The sequence below is a fragment of the Melitaea cinxia genome, chromosome 21 (assembly GCF_905220565.1).
Source record: "Melitaea cinxia chromosome 21, ilMelCinx1.1, whole genome shotgun sequence".
Classification (NCBI taxonomy): domain Eukaryota; kingdom Metazoa; phylum Arthropoda; class Insecta; order Lepidoptera; family Nymphalidae; genus Melitaea; species Melitaea cinxia.
Genome location: NC_059414.1, coordinates 10,071,881 through 10,089,739, shown reverse-complemented (window position 1 = coordinate 10,089,739; position 17,859 = coordinate 10,071,881). Strand labels below are relative to the sequence as shown.

At 31.7% G+C, this 17,859-nt stretch overlaps 1 protein-coding gene and 1 non-coding gene across 2 annotated transcripts in view; both read right to left on the bottom strand.

Moving 5' to 3' along the window:
- Positions 1-17,859, bottom strand: part of LOC123663850 (protein trachealess) — a 217,843-nt gene that overhangs the window by 79,342 nt on the left and 120,642 nt on the right. The gene's annotated exons all lie outside the window — the stretch shown is intronic.
- Positions 12,892-13,030, bottom strand: LOC123664331. Its single transcript, XR_006744816.1, has one exon. It is a non-coding gene; the product is annotated as a U4 spliceosomal RNA (small nuclear RNA).

Sequence of the window (17,859 nt, the reverse complement as noted above, 5' to 3'; positions counted from 1 at the left end):
ATCAGCGCGTGCACCACACGTTTAACTTCTTTCAAAATTATTATACAAAACAAAAAAAAATGTTCTTCTTTTTTTAAATTGCCATAATCCGTCTGTCAATTGAACTAACTCAACTATTGTAGCTGACGCCCGCTGTTCATGTTGACGACATGTTGACAGCTGACTAAATTCGCGACCCAGCCTTGCACACACCGCTGAGCACTAATGACTTATGAATATGTAGACATGGGAAAATATTCTTAAATATTAAAATGTAATGTGTGTAATGTAATAAATAAGTGTAATGCACTGATATTATTATAGATATATGTGTGTCTGACATTGCTTACGAATTCGGTGTGTTTGGTAACCGGCTTACCTCGTAGATGAAATATCTAAAAAACTATGATTTGATAAGATATGTAATAACAAATATTTGGAAGTGATAGGAGATTCAGATTAAATTATATTGTTAACCATTTCGCTCCACATCCTCATCTAAAAAACGTATTAAAAGATATTAAATCGGAGCATTCTGTACATATACAGCCATTTGGCGTCGGGCGAGAGATGATATTTATTTGAGGAGTTTTTAGAAGTATCTAGTTTAATTTTTAGCTAAAATTAATGTAAAACACTTTACTAATACAACTCCCGATTTTTATTCCAGTGTCGTTGCAGACGCTTTAGTCACGGACGACTGACAATAACAATCGTGGTAAGTCCCGTATAAGGAAAAGTGTTAATAGTGACGATCTCACTTTTCGTAACGCTCTCGTCACGCATTCACCTGCTTGCTCCCCAAATCAAGCGTGCGTAAAGAATTACTTCAAAAATAGAACTCGAACAATTAAATCTAAATTTAAAAAAATCTGTCTACACTTTTCGCAAGTCTATCGTCCACCCCACACTTTACTGTAACAAAGTCAAGATTGTGGGTGACTTTAAGAAAAAAAAAGTTTAAAAAATCTCCGAATTAAAAACATGACTTGTGCATTACGGCAAGCGACATTTAGATTTAATAATAATTTAAACGAAAAAAGTAGAATGGCATTGATTTATTTTATTTTTAATTTAGCATCAATAATAATAAAAAAATATTTATTTTTAAATATCGTTTGGGTATATTTAGTAAATGTATAAAAAATACTTCTCGAAGATTAATTCTTTTATATATATTTTTTTATAATCTGTATTTTCTTGTAGGTATATGCCACAAATACCGAGACATAGATAAAAAATAAACCTAATCTATTATAAAAATATTATAAAGTACAGATGTATAATGTAATCAAAAGTTGTTACAAAATAATAATTGTGTTTGCAGACAAACGAAAAAAAAACCGACTTCAATTACATCGACAAGTAATACAACGTAAGGTGACGAAAATAATGTCAAGTAAATACGCGTTATCAAAGATTAATCAAAAAGTAGTTATCAGATCTCAATAAAATTTATATGTGACCACATGATAAACATCAGCTTTCGATTAAAGTAAAAATTATCAAAATCGATACACCCAGTAAAAAGTTATTGCGGATTTTCAAGAGTTTCCCTCGATTTCTCTGGGATCCCATCATCAGATCCTGGTTTCCTTATCATGGTACCAAACTAGGGATATTCCCTTTCCAACAAAAAAAGAATTATCAAAATCGGTACACCCAGTAGAAAGTTATGTGGTATAATACAACGTAGGTCGACGAAAAAAGCGTCAAGTAAAAACGCATTATTAGATATAATTCGAAAAGTAGTTGTTACATCTCAAATAAATTTAAATGGGACCAATCGGCACACACCACCTTTCGATTAAAACAAAATTTGTCGAAATCGGTCTACCTAGTCAAAAGTTCTGATGTAACATACATAAAAAAAAAAAAAAAAAAAAAAAAATACTGTCGAATTGAGAACCTCCTCCTTTTTTGGAAGTCGGTTAAAAAAAGGTTTATTAAGCATTAAAACTACATTGTTGGTACAAAATTTACGTTTACTAACTGTCATATTATACAAAAACCATACATAATCTAAAGTTTTTTGAAACAAAAAATCGCATTTAGATTAAAAAGACACGTTATTTATAATTTCTCACTTAAACTTGCTAGTCAGTAAAACAATGAATGGGCTCAGTACAGTAGACAGTAGCGATGGTATGCGTCTTTGTTCGTCAAACGTATAGCTAACACTTTTCATCGATGTACCTTGATACTTGTATTTTTTGTACTTGTACTCTTATTTATTAACAAAAAAGTATATTGATCTATGTAAGCAAGACGTAATGCATATTTTTTACTACTCAAAACAGTCCCTAATAGCAGTTGAAAGTTTATAATAAGTATTAGTATATAGTTATAGTCACATTCGACTATTTTAAAATATTTTTCAATGTTTTATTGAATATAGTCACCAAAATTAAAAATAAATACTTGACTTAAAGATCAAAGCCTTTATAAACAAGTTTTCGATATAAATTGGTAAGTAAAAAACAGAAAACAGAGCGAAACAAGTATCAAAATCAACGATACGACAATCTCAAAGTCGAACTCAAAAGTCACGTAAAGGCGCGGTCGTCACCGCACGTACACCAATCATCTGAATCGCGCCCGTGACCGTACCTCTATCCCTTTCACTCCCACAATCAACCTATACCTCCATTCCTCTTCCTCACGTCGATCCACCGGGAAATCTGAATGGTATGAAGCCATCGTCGTCGAATTAGGTGCTTTGACATTTCTGTGTAAGGCGTTGATAGATCGTATTTGATATACACTTTGGTAGGACACAAGGTGAAATGTAGGAAGTTGGACCTTGTTTTTATAAACATTGTCTATTATCAGACACAGAATAATAAATATTATTCAGGCATAGCTTAAACAAATATAAGGAAAAGCTGATTTTCCCATTAATAGATCACTGTATAAATAACAAATTTGAATTAACAAATAAAATACATCAATAGGTATTTGAAATTATTAATCTCGCATATATGTAGGTATATGATATGTTTTATAAATCAGAACAATAGAAACTCCAAATATATTAATTCATTGAAAAATTTAGGGTGTATGTATACCGTACCTATATATTTAAAAAAATTAAAACAAATTCTCCAGTTGGATTGAAAAGGCCTTTTGATGAATTTCTGGGTAAAGGCCATTTCTCTCATGAAGGAGAATGACTGAAACTTAACCTGCCATGTTAACCTCATAGTCATAGGCTAGCAATTATCGTTCTATCTTGAGTGATTTTTCATTCTATCTCGATGAAGTTCACTCAATCTAGGATGATCTTAGTCTAGTCTAGATTTTATTCATCAGTTTTAGTTATAGATTCATGAATGAATAATCTAGGAATGGTTCAGAATGTAGAGCTGGTAAGATCGAAGTAAATGAATCTTAACAGATACCCTCTTATTAATAACTAACGTTGCTTCTGTTTAGGAATTAGATTTCATTACAAATGTAGTTTTGGTTTTTTTTTTATACAACTAGTAGGTCGGCAAACAAGCGTACGGCCCGACTGATGATAGTAAGCGATTACCGTAGCTTATAGAGCCTGCACTATCAGAAGCATTGCACCCCCAAATCCCCCCCAGGAACTCTAGTCACCTTACACACCAACAGGAACACAATACTGCTCGAAAACAGTGTTATTTAGCTGTGATCTTCTGTAAGGTCGAGGTACTGCCCCAGTCGGGCTGCTTCATGTTTTGAGCAGAAAATTTCGTGCTGTGCCCTACCTCAGTTAAAAAATGTATGAGACCTCAATCAGACCTAAATGAAATTATTCTAGAGAAAATGTCTACATATAAAATCAAACTGAGTTATTAAAACCATACACAAAGAAAAGTGATATTAAGTTACGTAAATATAAAAATACAGTTAAATTAACCTTTTCTTTTGCAATCGGTAAAAAGCAATATATAAATACTCCAGCTGTATGTCTTTTTCGACATAATATATATTTTCCCAAACGTATAACAAAAGAGAGACTCCAAGAACCCCCGCAAGGAGCCGCTCGTGCGTGCCTTTAAGAAATCAAAGTGCAGATTGATTCTTTGAAACTAAGAACTAGATCGTCTAGAGAATCTCATATTATAGGGATTTGCAAATCCTCTGTCGAAAAAACTATTGAATTAAGTAATAACCGTCAAAAATTCTCAATCTATACATAAGTTCATGTTCAGCACTTAACTTGCAAAACCTTTTTCGACTTAAATAAAGATTAGGTTACAAAAGATATTTCATTTTCCGCTTACATGTCGTGTATCAAAGGCAATTTTTCTGGTCAAGCGGACTCGAATACGCAACCGACGCCATCATCGATCCATCAGCGCGATTCGCGAGTTGAATTGCAAATGACCAATTGCGTAGCCCGTTTCAAACAGACTTAAGAATACGATTTGAAATTTGAAATTCGGACCAATGACTTTTGTTTTACTGATTTAATTCGTGTTTCGCGTTCTTGTATTCAATATAACACATACACGCAAAATTGAATTCTATGTTATAGAAATATAGTTTATGTTCGCATGCGTATATGTCGATGGACATCAATTTATTGCAATTTGTTTTAAGAATATAAACTATTTCCTGTTAAAAGGTCTCTTTCGCGCCGTTGGTTTCTCTTCGATGATGTCATGCGCTTTCAAATTGTTGAGAAAAAAATAACATAAAAAGATATTTGCATTAAATTTTAAGTCTTTGTTTTTGAGTAGAGGAAGTCGTTAGACCAAAATAGCTAATAAATTCTTGTACCTATTATATGTTTGCCGATACGTAAGGCATATCATTACGTATACTCAAACTTTGTAGAACCGTTTTCGTATTTAAAATATAAGATATCAAAAAAAATCAATAATTGTAAAAAACCTAAATAATTCTGCGATAATGTGTATTAGCTGCGTAATCGTTCAAGTTATTTGAAGGTAAAAACAATTTTGTTTTAATAATAAGGTCTGTAATTTAAATTAAAAACAAGAATAAAAACCCACTCACACTTATATGCAAAAATAAACCCACTTAAAGCATCATTTCACATGCTATAATCCCCCCAAACAACCCTTCACTCCAGGTGGTTAAAAATAATTTATTCAAATAAATCTTTCAAATTTTTCACTACGTCGTGGTCTATTGGGCCCCGGGGCGTCGTTCTGCAATTCTTTTAACTGCACTGAGGAGATTCTTTTATCGCAAATTTAATGGAAAATGCAAAAGTGGTGGCTTTAGAAAAAGTATTGGTAACAATCACTTACAGCTTTTATTAACTTTCTTTTAATAGACTTAAAATTTTACTTGAATACTGTAAGTAGATATATCAAGCAATTATATTATAATATAGTATTAGTTTTTTTTTTACTTTGAAGTAGGTAATAGTAAACTATATTGTATTCATTCGAATCAAAACTTTTTATTAAACTTATTGTATTCTACATTTAAACCAAAGCCAAAATCTTTCATTCATTGATACTGGACAGCTGCTTAGAGTCTACTGTACTATAGCTTGTTAAAGACTCAATCTGCCACATACACATACAGTAAACTTCTTATTGATAAATTAATTCTGCAAAACGTTGACACTTAATCATCAATCAATATTAAATAATTTTCGCCAACCCGCATTGGAGTAGCGTGGTGGATTAAGCTCCAATCCTTCTCCTACGTGAAGAAAGAGGCCTATGCCCAGTAGTGGGACTCTACAAGCTGAATGCAAATAATTTTATAACTCAATTTCAAGATTAAATAAAAAAAATCTTTTTTTCTTTTTTTTTCTTTCATTGGAATCGCGTCATTATAAGAGCATTAGAGAAATACGATTTAATATCTTTCAGGAAGTATCGCAGGTCGTAAATAAGATAAATACAACATTATCGTGCTTGTTTTAATTTCGCTCCGCATTAATCATCGCTCTGTCGCCGTTTATAACGGCGAATACTTTTAATTTGTAGCGGCAGGCGGAGGGTTGGACTCTCTCTGAGAAGCTGTTGAACTAAGAATTAATGGTTTTTGATAATAATATATATACTTAATAGTACATTTATTTTTTTCAAAGTTTATAATAATTTCAAAGTTCTATTTGTTTTCGCCAAATATAAACTTATTATGTTTAAACTTCGACAAATTTAACTTGTTTCATATCACGAATTACAACAACCATTATTTATTATTTATTTGTACATATAGCTATCAGTTGGCAGTGTTAGGAAATACCTATTATTATTATTATTATTTTTCTTTTTTTATTGTAATTTATAACACTCACAGTATTAAAATTTATTTATTTTAGGACTTTTTTCAAGTTAAGCAATGGTTTAATCATTTTGTATCTGTTTATTTATAGTTTCAAGTTTTCTTCTTAAAAATGTAGAGCACGTATTCATTGCATCATCAGCTACTGAATTATAAATTGACAATAATGATAATAAATATCTATATACGGTACTATAACAATAATACAATATCTGACAATATATTAATGTATCAACAAAATTTTATATCAAGTAAATTGAAATGAATTCAAATATTTTTATCTTGACCACCGATATACCCACATTATGTGATAGGTATAAAATGTCAAAATGCATAGAAATGTTAATAAACTGATTTTTATATCAATGTTTTAGAATTGAGACTAGTGGAGCTTTGATGTTGAATATCGCCAGTTAAAGTTTTATAGAATTGTATGGATACGCCTTTAAAATACTCCTGTCTAATCTAAAGATACACAAATGAATAATTTATTTATTTGCAGGTATGTAATACTGTTAAACGAGCAATTCTTGTATATGTACATGTTACGCTCAAAGATCGAAAACGCTCATTGAGCGGAAAAATAGCTCACAACGTGATGTGGTCACAGTAAAACATCCACATAGCGAAATTCGTGTTATGGCTCTAATGAAAACGCGCACGACGCGTTGTGGCAATCAAAGAAAGACCAAATAGCGAAATTCGTGTCGTGGCTTACATGCTATTCGATCTCAACGCGTTGTGGCAATGAAGAAAAGCCATGACGCGTTCTAAGCATTCATTGTGTTAACCATATCACGACGGACAGGTTGTAACTTGTCGGTGTCGGCTCGGGTGCAAAGACGCATTGAAACATCAGTTTTATTCATTTCTTTTCTGTTTATGAGAGTGAATTTTAATGTCAGCGCTTATTATGACGAATAAAAAAGGAAATTTCCCTGTGTTGAAATTGGTACTAACGTTTTAGTTAGAGTTCCTGAAGTTGATAGAGGACGTGCAGCACCCAGGAATGTTATGTGTGTTGTTATGAGCATTAATCCATCAGGTCTCTACCAGTTAGGAAACAAGGAAGGTACACTCGATAGACTTTATGCACGTAATGAATTTACACTTTCTGAAACCAACTTTATTACATTAAAATTCACTCTCATAAACAGAAAAGAAATGAATAAAACTGATGTTTCAATGCGTCTTTGCACCCGAGCCGACACCGACAAGTTACAACCTGTCCGTCGTGATATGGTTAACACAATGAATGCTTAGAACGCGTCATGGCTTTTCTTCATTGCCACAACGCGTTGAGATCGAATAGCATGTAAGCCACGACACGAATTTCGCTATTTGGTCTTTCTTTGATTGCCACAACGCGTCGTGCGCGTTTTCATTAGAGCCATAACACGAATTTCGCTATGTGGATGTTTTACTGTGACCACATCGCGTTGTGAGCTATTTTTCCGCTCAATGAGCGTTTTCGATCTTTGAGCGTAACATATATAGAATCTGAATCTCGGAAACGGCTCCAGCGATTTTCATGAAATTTAGTATGCAGGGGATTTCAAGGAAGAAAAATCGATGTAGCTAGGCTATAGCGTCGGGATCGATCGAGAAAACCACGGTTCAAATTACCATGTTTCCAGATCGATTTTTTTTTTCCTTTTTTTTCTAATTGCCCTCATGATTTTTTTTTCAATAACCAGTTTTAGTCAACCATATTTTTTATTATAATATTATGTCGGTAAAATTGGGAAATATTATTCATATTTTATCAATATGTAACTCGTATTTAAATATGATTTCCAAAAAAGACGATTTACTAAAAATACTGAGCTAAGCTCGGTCACCCAGGCTTTGGTAAAGTCAGAAATAATTTATCAGTCTCATTACATTAATTATACTTTTTTTATTAATCTTTTTTATTTTTCTAAAAAAAATATAATATTTAAATAGTATAAATAAATTAGTTCCACACAATGCTCGCGTCACCCGTAGGCGCCTGTTTTGTCATTGTAGCATTGTGGGTTATTTTACGACGTCATAAATCCGTGCGCACATTATGATCTCCCGATAATCTCCAGTCGGTCAGGTGTTCCGGCCAGGTACGGGCGATGGAATTTTTTGTAGAACCAACCAGACTTGGTGGAATCGATGTGACCTTTTGCGATTTGTAACATTTTTCATTATTTAATAAGGACCATCATCTGTCATTTACACTTAGACATTTTAAGAGCAATAAATGTGTTTACTCGCAAACGAAAAAACCAACTTTATTTACATCGACAAGTTATACGAGGTAGTCAATAAAATAGCCAATAAAATACGCATTGTATTATATAAAAATTACCCGTCAGACCTCGATCAAATTTAAATAAGATCGCATGACAAGAATCATCAAAACCAGTTTACAACTAAAAAGTTATGAGGTAACACACCAAAAAATATAATCAAATTGAGAACCTCCTTCTTTTTTGAAGTTGGCTAAAAATACATTTAGACGTAATATGTAATGCATCAATCTAAAAGTTGGTTACGACATGCTTTTTGACGGTAAAGTATTAACATTTTTAAAATATATTTTCTATGGCGACACGTTGGCGCAACGGTCACGGCACTGATTTGTGGCTATTGCGCTGGCGGTTGCGGATTCGATCCCCGCACATGTTTGTATTGGCCATACAGATGTTTGCTGTGGTCAGGGCGTTTGTGCTTGCGTATTGCGTGTGTTTTCGAACCCCCTACACAGGAGATAATCCTAGTGGGGGCCGTTGAGTGTGAGCCGTTTATTTATTTATTTATGTAACTTAACAAAATAGCCAATGAAAAATGATAACGTTAGTAGGATAAATAAGTACTTAAACCTCAGCTACTCCAGTTTCCACCCACACACACATTCTAACACCTACGTACTCTTATCATCATATCATAAAAAAATATTAAGCATATCTTCACCTGTCTTCATTCACAAACCCACACGTGTAAGATCGTAATCCATATCACAATTATTGTTAAAACGTGTGTCAGAGCTTTTATAAGGACAAACATTGAGACTTTGAGCTGGGAACCATCTTACTTCCCAGGATATACTCTACAGAATTAGGCAGCTCAAAACAAACCCACATATCAGTTTCACTATAGTCAAAGCACTTACAAATAGTTATCAATTATTTCTAACGAATAATAAGTAGTAAGTTATTGCTGTCTGTATTTTAATTTTACTAATATTATAAAGGAGATAAGTAAAGTAAATTGGACGTATGTTTGTCATTCAAACAAGTTGGGATAGCATAAATGATCTGATAGAAACTTGATGTGTAGATGATTTGAACGATAACTATAGAAACGCTTTCAAAGTCAGCTGAACTATAAAAGATTTTTAGTATAAGAAAATTAGATTATAAGAAGGTTGTAATAAAATAAACTTCTTAAAAAAACAATTAATATTTAAATTTAAACAAGAGGTATTAGAATACCAAACGTAACCTTTGTAAAAGTTACTTTTAAGAACTATTTTTATAACATATGTTTTAATATGATAATGTCATTAGATTATATATTGGCATTCACTTAATTACCTATTCACGGTACAACGCATAACTATCTTTAACGTCGGTGTTAAATAAAGGCAAATAAAACAAACCACAAACACGTGCGAGGTGTTTAGGAGCGTGTCAACAAGAATCACGCACAAACAAGCACACACACATATAAACACACACACAAACAACCCCTGATAAAGCAAACGCACATTTCCAACAACCCTTCTGTACTAGGAACCCGCGTAAATGATCTCCAACGAAGATTGTCATCTTAGAATATTTCTTTGAAGTGGAAGCAAACTTTTGGGGTAAAATTGAATATTAATAGCGAAATTATAACTTGGTTCGTCCGTTTTTCGGATTTTTATTACTTTATTATTAGTATCTTGTTCCTTTTAATGCGATAAAAACATAGTTTTATATCTTCCCAGAAGGTGCGAGTGTCAAAAAACAGTAGCATTTTTATGGCTTAATCGCGCTGTGTTTGTTTTGTCTAATTTATTTATATTAGCACTTGTTTTTGTTGATTATCATCAAATTTTTTATTCGATCCTGTTAAAATTTTTTAGTTGCCAGTAAGAAAATTTAAATGTTTTTTTTTAATATGTACCTACAACGAATATATGATTTTTATGTAATATATGTTTTAAAATATAATAAAATATTTTGAAATAACTAACTAATAACGTCTTAAATATAAATATTTTTAAGGATATAATACATTATCATTATTAATATATAAATTGGTAAATATTTATATACCCATAAAAGCTCAAAAACTATTGTTAAATATGTACCTACGTGTGTGTGTTCCTTATTCTATAATATTAATAAAAAAAAACATCAAATAAACATTAATCATTCAGTAGTCGTAAATTATTACAACAGAACGTAAATTTAATTTACACACGAAATGTCAAAATAATGTTGGATGTATGGGACGAAAAACAATAAGAAATTGTCCATAAACAAAAAATATTCATTTCATCTATGATTATCATTTTTAGGTGGCAATAAAACTGAGGTTGTCTTTTCAAAAAAAGGAACGGTTTCGATTAAGTCATATATTATCTGCAAATTGCCACAGATAATATCGGCATATTATATTTCAAATCTATAGACCTATTCGAAATTTTTTGTGGCAATTTATGTGCACTGTGTAAACCTACGTCATATCACTAAGAGACTTCAATATGTGGGAAAAATTATTTACTGCAAAATATGAATTACCGTTTTGTAACAAACTTTTAAAATAAATTAAAATTAAACATGCAAATATTAATTAATTTGGTCAATATTGTTTGATTGATTGATTTAGCCTATTACATCCCACTGCTGGACATAGGCGTCTTTCTCAATGTAGTATTATATGAATGTATGTAACTTTTATATATATTTTTAAGAATAACAGTACTTTTCAAATCTTTAATTTAAAAAATTACTCTCAAACAAGTCGATTCAATATAACATAACAATATATATAACATAATTATGTCAGTTACATACACTAGTATAATTAAACTAAAAACTCCAACAAATATAAAACAAAAGTCAAAGTTTAACTTCTTACCTTACCGATTTAGTAACAAGTATCTAAGCTTCTGGTATCTATACTAACTACTCTGAATAAATTATTTTTTTATGTAGTAACGTAAGTCAGAAAAATAACGATCAAATACTAAAGAAAAAAATTATCTAAATATTCTTTTTAGATAAACGGTAAACCTACAGATAATTAGATACCATCCCCGTTCCGTTATTGCCGAAAAACTATATAAAAAGAAAAAAAAATGACACCGAAACGTGACTTTTAAACACAACTAAAGTACACAAACACTGGCCAGTAAGAAAACCATTTTTCACAGCGAGACTTAATTTTTGTCCGATCGTTTTTCATGCAACCCTAACGTCAGGCCCTCCGGTGAAGTGAGGTAAGTCCATTACTCGTGGATTTTGTGATTTTATAGTACAGAAAACGTTTTGTATTCATTTGAAATGAAGTAATACGGCTTATAGGATTCAACAATTATTTTATTTAAATAACCACTTTTGAATTGACATTTTACAAATTAAAATTTTATTTATTTTAATCAATTAATTATTATAGTTAAAAGTGATCCTAACATCAATTTGGAATGTAGTTAAATAAATGAAAATAGATAATAATAATAATTGTCTTCCTCGTTTCCTTTTGCCATTCCGATGATACCATTTTGTAACACTTTTACTCCATTTTTCCATGGTATCTCGCACTGTGTGACCTACCCATCTCCACTTCTGTTTATCGAATCTCTTGAGTATGATTTTAACTTTCTTTAATTTTTGTAGGTCAGAGTTAGACACCTTATCCAGACGTTTAAAGCCTCGCTGCCTTGTTCTGCCTTGCTCTTTGTGTTACAGCAAGTTTTTCCCTCAAAAACTTTAAATGTATCTAAGCACCGGGACCAGAAAATAGATAAATGATTTAATTTTAGTTATACAGTTTTTTTTTGTGATATTGACTTAAGCATTACGGGAAACTTACGATTTTTTGGTCCAGCTCATGTTTTTTTATCTGCTTATGCTATAGTTCGGAGAAATTTTCGTATATAACTGCCCGTTTTTTTTGGCAGAAAATTCTTGAGTATGATATAATTATTGTTTACATAAATTAACTACTAAAACAATCTTTCTTAGTAAAACAATAATTAAAAACATATACAATATTTAGTAAATCTTGGTTATACCATTTTACTATTAAGCAAAATTAAAGGTCGCGTCTTGTTCGTGCCTCGAATAGCACTCATTTATTTGGTGACAAAAAATTCCCTTAAATTTATGTTTAGTTACTACTTTAAAACACAAAATATGCTAGGTATAGAAATTAGGGCAGTGTAGCTGATCAAACTGTTACATGTGACGTCATATAACTGATAAAAGTTCTAGTATATTTTTCTTTTACGCCATCAAAATCCATTTTATATATCCAGTGCCCAATATTCCTATCAGCTGCGTGTGGATCTAAAGTTAATAGTTTACTAGTTGTGAAACCGCGAAACAGGTCACCTTCCTATTCCTACGTATAAATTCATCTGTTATACTCTAATCAAAGAAATAGAATATGGTTACTACTATTTTTAATTTAGTTACTTGTGTGGCCTTTGCGGCCTTACAAAAATTGCCATAGCGGTCGGTGTTTCACGACCACAAGGCGGGGTATTGGTAAAGTTTTCAACTAGCAATAATCGCACCTCGGATTAACCTCATTGGTTACGATATTGCCTCTGCGCAAAGTTGACTTAACAGACTCAATGTGCAACACTTATACTTATGAAGCGAACCAAACTATAGCGCGATTTAACTGTACACCAGCGCCATCTATCGGTAATAAACTGAAACTACTATAAAAAAGTAATTCGTCGTTCACACTGACACCTAACGCCTTAAATTGAGTCAAATGATATTTTATTTAAATTTTTAAAAAGAGAAACGATGCAAATTTCGTACGCCGACATGCAATCGAACGGATCGGTGGCCGAATTTCTCCGAACGTCAAAATTTAAATTGTACAACGATCACGCGCGTGGACCGTTAGTGCACATTTCAGAAATAGAACACACCGGCCATACTGAGTGCTCGGCCAGTAGCGAAACATGTCCAGCTTATTAAATAGACTATTTATTTTATCGCAGCCAATAAAGTATGCATAAGACGCACAGTGACCGCATACGTTCCCGTGAAAATGGCTATAAAGCGGCGTATAATAGACCTAGTCAATGATATTACGAGACGACTTCGCACTTGCATGTTAATCCCGCATTCCTCATTGTACAATGTAAACTATCGAATGTACTTTCATAATTAAGCTTCGTAACAAACTATATTGGCAACCTAGTCCTCATTTTCACTTCAAGTGATAATGTTATTAGGTACACACAAAACTCTTTATTTTAAAAGCGACCGTGCAAGAGTTTATCAATGTCCCCCGCTTTGAGACGGATGCGATGGAACCAGTTTAACTTGAACCTTTTACAATAATGATTCACTCCCCTTCATAATCCCTTTTGTTTCCAACACGCTGAGATGGGGAGATCAAATTGTGATGGTTACAGGATACAAAAGTCATTTGTCATGTCAGATGCTGTTGATACCACGTCGCATAGTCTGATGGACAGAGATTTGTGTAATACAACCTATGAATATTTTCATTGTTTATTTATTTTTATGACAGAAAATATAAATAGCACGCAAAAAACAGCCAACTTCAATTTTTGTTTCTGCGAGTTTAAGCGTTTTTTTATTAGTGTCGTTTTTAATATATGCTGCACAGCGACTCTTTTAAATTTATTCTAAGAACAAAATTACATTTCCAAAATACATTACAACTGTATGAATAACAAGGTACAAATCGCACAACGACCATTAACAGAACCCCGCCGCAGAACATAAATAAACATTAAAAAGAAACCGCAGGAAATCTTTTAAAAAATTCATCGTGATTTTTCTTCAAAGAGTTTGCACCTTAGCCTTTTGGTGGGGTTTCATCTTTGCCCCGTATCAAATTTACATATTTTCTTCGTAAATCTCGTCTGTCTGAAGATTATAAGTTGAGGGCAATCCTACCTCTGGGAGTTGACTACTTTGAGACGAATATTTTTTTCTCCTTTCTTAATTAACACTTTTTCGATTTTTAATATTCGGTAATATTGAGACACTCAACTTAAGTCGCTTCCAATGCAGTTATTTTTTTTAAATTAAACTAAATAACATAATTTCAATTGTTCGATAAATAATCTATATTTTAATAAGCACGCAGTAGCTTTAACAAATTGCAGTAAATACTTAAGCAACAGAACTTCTAATTGTGTTAAAATTATCAATCATTGGGTATAATATATATTAGTTGTCTTGTGAAAGTTAATTTCATTATTTATTTATTGGCGTCATACCGGAACTACTATTAAAAATAATATCATTGCTCACATTGACACCTAACGCCTTACATTGAGTCAAATGATATTTTATTTAAATTTTCAAAAAGAGAATCGATGCTAATTCCTTACGTCAACGTGCAATTGGACGATTCATTGGCCATATTTCTCTGCACGTCAATATTTTTTTAAGGATACTTTGATTTCATTTTCGATTACCTACAATAAATTTACAGTGCCTCCGAGTAATGACCGTAATTTATTTAGTACAATTAAAAACCTTAAATAAAAATTCTCGTACTAAATACTTATTAAGTCAACGAGTATCTATTAAGTAGAGTAAGAGTTAAAATTGTAACATCAGCAGATGACACAACCAGTGCTTTATTTTCAGCTACTTTCTAATTTGGCAAAAGGTAGGTATATATATATATATACAGGAACCAAAATAATATAATTTCCTGATGCATTGCTAATTGAAAAAGTTACGATAAAACTGTAGAAACTTAAATAAGAATTGATTTAGAATGAAGTCGTATCTCAATTCGACTGTAATTTTTTATGTGTTACCTCATAACTCGGTGTACCAATTTTGATAATACCAATTTTTTTATTCAAAAGCTGGTAGTCAAAATTCTTGTGGTCCCATTTAATTTGAGATCTGGCGAGTAGTTTTGAGTTATCCCTGATAACGCGTTTTGGACTTCTCATTTATTTTATTTGTCAATGAAAATTGATGTCGGTTTTCCATTTTTTATTGAAGAGATCGCTTTTGCCTTAAAATCATCTTTTGTACACACAGACATATATATAAACTTTTTATTATGGTTTTCTTGTCTATTTATTGATGAGCGATAAAGAATATAGAATATATGTATTGTATTGTACTATTTTCTTCCATTACCTATTAATTTTTTCAGACCATTCATTGATCAGGATACGACTCACCAATAGCGTACACTGAGTCATACCATAGTAATCCTTTTCAGAGTCGAACTTAGTAGTAAAAGTACGAAACCTGCAAACGTGAACTTATATAACTCACTTTTTAACAAAGAATGTCAAATTTTCGGCCAAAACTTTATTTTCCTTGCGCTAAAAATGATTTAAATACTTGAACAACACAATAATGATGAAGCGCTTGAAGCGATGGAAGATTCCAGTAATAAATCTATTCATTAGGTATCAAGAAAATTTTTATGTCATACCCTTACGTGGACGGAATTAATTATGAAGTGCTAAAAAATCTAATACACCAGTGTTATTATTAATCTATTTTGTAATTTATTTCCGTTTTTAATTATAATTCTATTTTACAAACAGTTTGTTTTTAATTAACAAATGTTTCAGTCACACACGATTATTATAATTATTTATTACAATCTATATTTCTTAAACTTAAAAGCATAAAATTTCTATACTTATCATTAGAAGCGAAAATCAAAAATATCTCCTAAATTCTGTATATTTTATTATGATCTCAAATTCAGTGTATTGAAAGATAAGAACAGTTATGATTCTAAGTAATAATATATTTTGGCATAAAAATGCTAATATCTAATTTACATAATATTCAAAACGAGCAGAACAGCGTGCGATAGTTAGTAATATACACATGTGAGAGTCGCTTACTATTCCGACCATCTAAGGTTCTGATGTACGATGACACTGGCCGAAGACATTAATCAAATAACACATTCAGGTCAGGAATCGAATCGACTACCGCTTCCTGTCACCCAACAGTTGGGCAACGTTTATTAAAATTACACCATAAATGTTGTTAAAAATAGTTTCTATGTGACTAGGCAGTGAGTATAATTTTATATAGAATATTTTTTTACGTAGTATCAATATATCTTCACAATGTTCATTGACAAATTTTTACAAATATAGCGATCAAATAAAACTGTAAAAAGTTTTTATTAAAAAATATTTCTATTAAAACTTTTTTTAAAATCGTTGTAAATAAAAGATAAATCAAAATATTAACTGCTTTAAAACATGCTCTTATACTTTAATAACTAAAAGTTGATAGTAATTGAAATGATAAGAATGGAACTGTTTTTAAAGCCACATTCCAGATTATTTTCTTTAAATAACTCCGACCTATATCAACCGTAAAACAGAAGGTTGCCCCTTGTATACAACCCTTAAGTTCGAAATTTAAAGTGTCCCCTCAGATAATAAAAACTACGGTTAGAGCGCCGTAGACAATAAGGCGATCATAAGACAGCCCTCTTGAGAGGAAACGAAAACCCGACAAGAGTGAAGCGTTTCTTTAGTTAATGGTTCTTTCTTCTACACAAAAACCACCAAATTAAAATATTATGATGAACATTAATTTTTGTTTCATCGCTAATACTATTAAAAAGTTTAAGTACAACAAACATACATAGTATGCGTTATTTCTTTCAAGCAAATAAAGACAACCGCTCTGGTGTAGTGGCGCGAGTATTTTCCTAAAACACCGATTGTTTGCAAGTTCGTTTCCCGCTTGGGATGGGTATTTGTATTTATACAAATATTTCTTTTCAGTTTGGATGTCTGTCCTCTTACCGTGCCTCGGAGAGCACGTTAAGCCGTCGATCCTGGTTGTTATCAAAAATACCTGATCGTTACTCATAGTAGGAAAAATATCCGCCAACCCGCAGTGGAGCTAGGCGTTGTGGATTAAGCTCCAATCCTTCTCCTACATGGAGAAAGAAAACAACCGTCGGATGTTATAGGCTGAATGCGAAATAAATACATAAATCAAATGACAGTTTGAATTTTAGAATTGAAACGACGTCAATATGTTACAACAGGAAATATAATTTCAACAGTTATTTTTTTAAAGGACTTTGTCATATAACGAAGTATTAGTTACAAACAAGTTAACTTCCTTGTTAATTTATTGATTTAATTGTAAAATTTAACTATACAATTTAAAAAAAAAAACGAATATTCGAGTATAACAAATAATATTTTCCAATTATAACAATACAGCAAAATGTATTCAAGTACTTATAATAAATATAGTCTGTAGCCTTCCTCAGCAAATGGACTATCCAACAGTTCAAGATGAAGAATTTTTTATTTTGAATCTTTAAAAGTACCCACTTTTTGTAAACTACTGGTTAAAATTGATTCCGATTTTTTTAGTGTGTCCAAACAAACAATATTAGTCTAGATTTAAAAAAAATGGTGCGTCGAAT